Source organism: Adiantum capillus-veneris, chromosome 3, assembly GCF_014529385.1.
Source record: "Adiantum capillus-veneris isolate H3 chromosome 3, ASM1452938v2, whole genome shotgun sequence".
NCBI classification, from domain to species: Eukaryota; Viridiplantae; Streptophyta; class Polypodiopsida; order Polypodiales; family Pteridaceae; genus Adiantum; species Adiantum capillus-veneris.
The window spans coordinates 19,624,061-19,630,358 of NC_140933.1; the positions used below are offsets into that span (position 1 = coordinate 19,624,061).

Sequence of the window (6,298 nt, forward strand, 5' to 3'; positions counted from 1 at the left end):
GTAGAAACGAATGATGGATTTGACTAGCAAGAGCAACGTGAATGTTTTTCCAGTGCCCGCTCCACCTGTGAGGAAGAGATGTATCTATTCTGACGGTGCTATGCGTTTTTTGAGCATGACATCATCGAGGATGAGTCGCTGTTGTGGGTTTAGCTTCTTTATTGATGCGTGGAAATCCTCATTGGTCATGCCAATATGTTTGGAAAAATGCAAAGAAAATGGTTTCTTCGCTGGTTGCTTTGATGGGGTGTTGATCATCACGTTGGCATTGTCGGAATCGTTCAAGGAGCTTACACTTCTCGTGTTGCGTGAGGTTGTGATGGCTATTGCGAGCCTGTCTAGTGGAGCTGTTTCGACAACGAACTATGATTCATTGTTTTTCACTGTCTCAATGTTCGAAGTGTAGACATCGATCCAAGACGAACCTTCGATCAGGTGCTCATTCTCATTGTTTGCCCATGGCAAGAACATAAGGCATTGTTCTCTATAGTGGTTGTCAAGGTCTTTGGCTTTATTGTATCTAACATACCGTATGATGCGTGCCCTCTGCAGCAACGTGTCTGGCTTGGAGGGATTTTTGGTTGTGGAAGCGAACTGGGCCAAGCACATGGGAAAGAATGAGTGTGGTCTGGAGACATATTTGTCGATGATGGAGGCAGAGAAGATATCTGTCGTCTCAAGATGCATTTTTTGCAAGGTGTTCTTTTTTTTGAGAACGAGCGCACGTTCTTTAGGTGGATTAGTATTTATGTATATGAATTATCTAGAGGAGCTATGCAACGGAAGCGAGAGACATATGTAAGCAGCTTGTTGTGAACTAATTTGCTGTGTGTTAAGGATTGTGCTACCAACTTTTCGTAGTCTCTCCAATGTTGTTGCATTGTTTGCGACACAGTGATCAAGCTGTGCCTTGATTGCTCCTATTAATGTATTGTCCATTTTTGTCATGTATGAGGTGTAGTAGCTCGCAACTCCATGTGCATTTAGCACGAATTGTATATCTGTGTTTGCATTCCAAAGTGAAGCCATTGACTTATTAAAGTTGTTCGTGAATATATCGCTTGGTTTGCGCTTGAGGAAAATAATGGGTCCCTAGATAGTTGCTTGCAATGCAAGCAAGTACTGTTCCATGGAGAGTTGTACTTGTTCTAGCCATTCTTCGAATGTAGGTGCATTTTGTAAATCAATTTGGTTGAGTTGTCCTCCAACTTGTTGCAAGTAAACCTTACATTGTCTAGCTATGTTCACCTCAAGTATTCCTTGCCGCATAATAGTTGTGAATGGAATGGGAAAACGTGGAAATCCAAAACGGCAACTTTTGCTCTTCTTTTGGCAAGTCTTATGGTGCTTGTTCTTGTAAGCTTTAGAAAGGTCATTGGGCAAGATGGATCCATTTGTGCTAATGTGGGTATCTATGAACATTACAATATCTTGATCTGAGTGCGTTGTGAGTGATGGAGCATTTTCTAGCCACAACAAACCATGATCATGTTGGCTACCGCGACTTTGGAACTCCGTGATGAAAAAGAAATCTCATATTTTGCCACATTTAGAGGAATCAGTATGCAACAACCGTTTCATTGTGTTGAACCTATTGACGTAGAAACGAGCAGTTGTAATGGGATCGGCATGAATGAGGCGACATTGGTATGAGCTCAGACTCTCCTCGGGCTCTTGGCTCAGCAGGACTAAGTTCTCTAGTGCAGCAAGAAGCTCTTTCCATCTTCGCTCTGCGGAGGAGAACGTGACAAAAAATGTGGGCGGTCCAAGTTGTTGGATCATTGCGAAGATATTTTTTTTCATCTTTTCCTTGTAGTCGGGGGATGTGCGTAGTGCCTCGAAGTCTCTGAAGCCTAATCTTGAGTTGAGAAGGCTCTCTATGTTTGTGTCTTGTACAACTTGCCTTGCAGTCAGAGTTGTACCTGCTAGCTTTCCCTTGCGCATTCGCACCCAAACAGAGGAAGCAAGTTGTTGTGACATGATTTTGATAGACTTGAAAAATAAGTTTTCGATGTCCAGGGCAAATCTTCTGTCAACGTTCATGAGCTCCCACTTTGCAATCGTTTGATAATCTTTGCTTGCGACCTCTCTATATCTTCTAGGGGACCCAAAGAAAAGAGTTGGGAAGCTCAAATCTTCGCAATACTCATCCGTGAAGATGCTCAATGGTGAACTGCCCTCGCAAGGTACAACATGAAGAATCTTGCCACTGTAATCGACAACCTCTGCCGCACTTGTGACCCCATGAAGCATGACATCAGTCTGTTCATCCTCAAGCTCAACATCATGTGCATTGGCGTCAACGGTATTCGTAGGAGGCATACTTAGACTAGAAAGGTGTGCAAGCCACTTGTCGTTGATCATGACACCTTCTCTCATGTAGAGTGGTGTGGACAATAGCGTAGTGGTTGCACGCATTGTGAGCAGGGGTCGCACAACACCGCTTAGGTAACATGTATCGTATTCAAGCTTCTGTTTGATGCCCACAAGGACAGAAGCCTCATCCTCAATGAAGCGAGGCAGGACAGCCTGGCTCTTCTCCAAGTTGGCAAGCACATTGACAACGCTACGTCTAAGCCCATACTGACCTTCGTATGTCAGTTCACGTATCTTGGCGAAGGGGATACGAATGGAGACCAAGCGTGCCTCTACAGGCTTTAGATCTGACACAAAGGGAAGCGCTGGATTGAGCCCTGTCTCTTGCAAGCTCCATAGGTGATTGCTATTGCTTGTTGAGTGTTTCTTGCACTGGCTATAGACATACACATCCCCATAGCGTTTTCGATTTCTTGAAGTGGATTCCGCAACTGGAGGTAGAAGCTGACGTGTTACCTGGAGGCAGAATAGCAAGCGTACACATTTTTCGTAGGGTGTAATGGGCTTCTCCTTGATGCTTTTGTTATATTTCTTAATCGGCTTGCTCAACCTGGCATGGGTGCGTCGTATTTGAGCACCAGTGACCAGGCCCCTCTCGTTCTTCAGGCGTGAAAGCTTGCATTTGACGGACTGGGTTGTGTGCAACGTGTGTGTGAGCTTGGCTTGGAACATGCGGACCGCCTCAACATCAGGAAAATCCTCATGCAACAAGCATAGCCTATGCAAAGTGGCCACCCCATCTTCTTTCTATCCAACATGTGCACGGCTTGAGCACGTTGTGAAGGTTGGAAGGTATGGGATGCCATTGCTTGTTTTAAAAAGCAGAATGTCCTTTACAAGAAATGGTTTTGATGCCATCCCCAAGATGATTCTTCCCACGCTTCCATTTCTTTTCAAATACACTTTTAACCTACAAGTCATAAAGCGAGCAAAGGCCGTTAACACATCGAGGCTAAGAGCAAGTGAGTTGGCACATGTTGAATACAAAGATGAGAATTTTGTGACCGTTATTGTGCTAGTGGCCCCGTCAGTACGGAAGAAGAGGCAAGCACCCGGGACAGAATGTCTTTCAAGCAAGAAGCTCTCAAACAAGTCGTTGAGAAAATTTGATCTAAGGTCATGCGGTGCGCCTGTTGAGTTTTGGAGATGGTGTAGCGCGAGGAAGATGTCTGAATTATTCGGAAATTGTGCCGCAAAAACGGTATCAGCATCATGTTCGGCCAATTGATTCATTGGAAATACATGCAAAGATTGTGAATATTAAGTCACCTTGTGTGTTTGTTTGTGTGTGTGTGTTAGAGAGAGAGAGAGAGAGAGTGAGAGAGTGAGAGATGGAGAGACACCATGGCAACAAGGCTCAAAAGCAAGATAAGATTTTCTTACGAAATGCGATATACAATGGACAAGCCAAAATTTAGTTCATCGATTGTAGAGGGGTCTAGGTAAGGAAGCATAGTTATTCGTAGTGAAAGGCCAAAAGCTATGGAAATCCATGCTCTCAAAGTATCTAGGTTTCCAACAGAGGAGTGAAAGATATCATAGACCCATTTGTGCCAATTTTGAACACACCCTCGACAACAGATGTCGATAAAATATCCCTCGCCTTTGGAATGCTCTCCATGTACACCTCCTTGAAGCTCGTTGGCAAGCCCAGAAGACGATCCACCATAGACCCTGACACTTGAACCGCCACAACACGTCTGTCAATGCTGCTTCGGATCTGTGCCTCCAACCTGAGAGTCGTATTGATGACGTGATCTTTATTGCAAAGAGAACAACAAAATCGGCCTTCAACCTTCTTCACCTTCGGCGAGTCACAAACTGAGCACTGGGAGTGCAAGAGAGCTCTATTGAAGTTCACAAAGCGCAAAGTCCACACAACCTACAAAAGAAACAAACGTGTGAAGACCACTAAAGATGTCTTTATGCAGTTGAGTGCAAACCATGCAAAGTCACCTCTCTATTGTAGCTGGGAATCTCACACTGTCTATGAAATGCTGTGGTCAACTCTTCCTTCAAGCGTGATCCTCACACGGGGGCCAAGGTTGTGATGTCCAGAACAGACAATGTGTGCACCTTGCCAACAAAGAGGCCAATATTCCTAGCCACAAACATAACAATGTCCTCCCTAGCCATCTGGGCCATGACCTGATCATAGTCATGCTTTCGAGATTTTACAAAGCTGACCTACATATGGCAAAAGGTTTGTCAATATCGAAAGAAAGAAACGCTGAAGCCAATGCTTCTGATACGTACAACTGCTTTGTCGTCTGGGGTCGGGCCATCAGCAACAACCAAATCCCCAAATGTAGTGCCAATTATCTGATGGAAATTATGACTTTGCAAGACAACAAACGCCAGTGTCGCCAAGGCTGGACATGGGCTAGTAGTCTCAGAAATTGCAGCGTCAGCAAGAAATGTGCTTATCTTGGTCTCAGGATAGAAAGCTAAAGCAACAGGGAATGGGTCACAAGGTCGAATGGTTGTCGACGCACCGACATGCAAGGAGAAAAAAACTAACCCAGCATCATTATGGTTTTTAGCCCTCACAAGAGGACAGTCAATCCTTATGAACAAGCCAATCTTGAGCTCCTTGGTGTAGGTCTCAATGAAGGGATCCACAAGGACGACCGTGATCGTGTCAATGCAATCGGCATCGACGATGTCGAACTTGAAGTAACGTGCATTTTTCTTTTGCCCAGGGGAGATAGAACGGTATGTGCCATACCAATTCAAGATTTTCCCCTCTATGGAGAAAGCTTTACTATCCTCATGTATATTGCTAATCATGAATAGCGGCAAGGTTTCCTTGACTAACAAGCTTTGCCCTTTGTCCAGTAGCTTGCCGGTTTCCACGACATTCTGAGCGGCTGAAGATTGGCCAACTTCAGAAAATGAGGCTGCAACTTTGCCCAATTCATGAGCTGGCCAAGGAAGTTCTTGTTGAGACGAAGACGGTGCTTGTGTGCACTCCTTCCCTGGTGGAGAGTATCCTTTTCCTGCAAAAAAATAAAGCACCATCTTAACGCAACTCAACAATCAAGAATGCGTTGTAGCAAAGAACATCGTAGACACGTCAAGACTATTCTAGAAAGAATGAATGTGCACACCGTCGATACCTGCACTGCCAACGGGATCGCTAGCAGGGATTCCTTGAAGCAAGGCACGCCTACACCTCTTCCCAGCTTCGATTTCCTCGAAGCCTGGATTTGGCGGCAACCCTTTAGAGCTGGACACTACCATGTGCGATGAACATTTCCCTGTAGGGCATGGAGGAGACTCAACGAACCTGCGCAGCTCTGTAAGAGGAAAAGAAAAGGAAGCAGTAGCACACTCGTAAAAGGAAAGGGATAACGAGGCACGGAAACGAACTTCTTGAAAGGATGCGAACAAGCTTGCGCCAAATATGATTTCTTTTTGGATGAGCAAGCAAACAAGTTATTTAATCTTGGAAAATGTCACGTTTCAAATCCCTCGCTAGGTTCATACACAAGAAGATTTAGAAATTTTCTCATACAGGAAAACGGAGTCTCTCAATGTTTTCCATACAATGCATAACATCATGAGCTTCTGCACGAGAGGCAACGTATATGGAGGCCTCCGAGCCAGGTGGCAAGATTGTGAGCTACTCAAGTGAGGATGATCATAAGAGCGTCAGGTCGAGCCTGTTGATTCACTCCCCTTAGCCGATGGGGAAATGTGAGCATACGTAGACATGCATAAGCTAAAAGCTAATGAAGGACTGATGCCCAAGGCTGGGCTTACTGAGCTTTGTGAGATGTTGGAAGTAGAGGCGGCTCAGAAAAGATATAACCAGAACATAAAAAGATCGGGCATGTGGGATACGAGACAACCGTTGCGTGTGCATGATGCTAGTGCTATCTGAAGGAGTACGAACGGAAGTGCGACGTGAGAGAGAGTG

The 6,298-nt window shown here is 45.0% G+C and overlaps 1 pseudogene; it reads right to left on the bottom strand.

Annotated features, from left to right (window-relative positions):
* Positions 1-3,883: 3,883 nt before the first annotated feature.
* LOC147460566 (uncharacterized) lies at positions 3,884-5,619 on the bottom strand (annotated as a pseudogene).
* Positions 5,620-6,298: the final 679 nt, after the last annotated feature.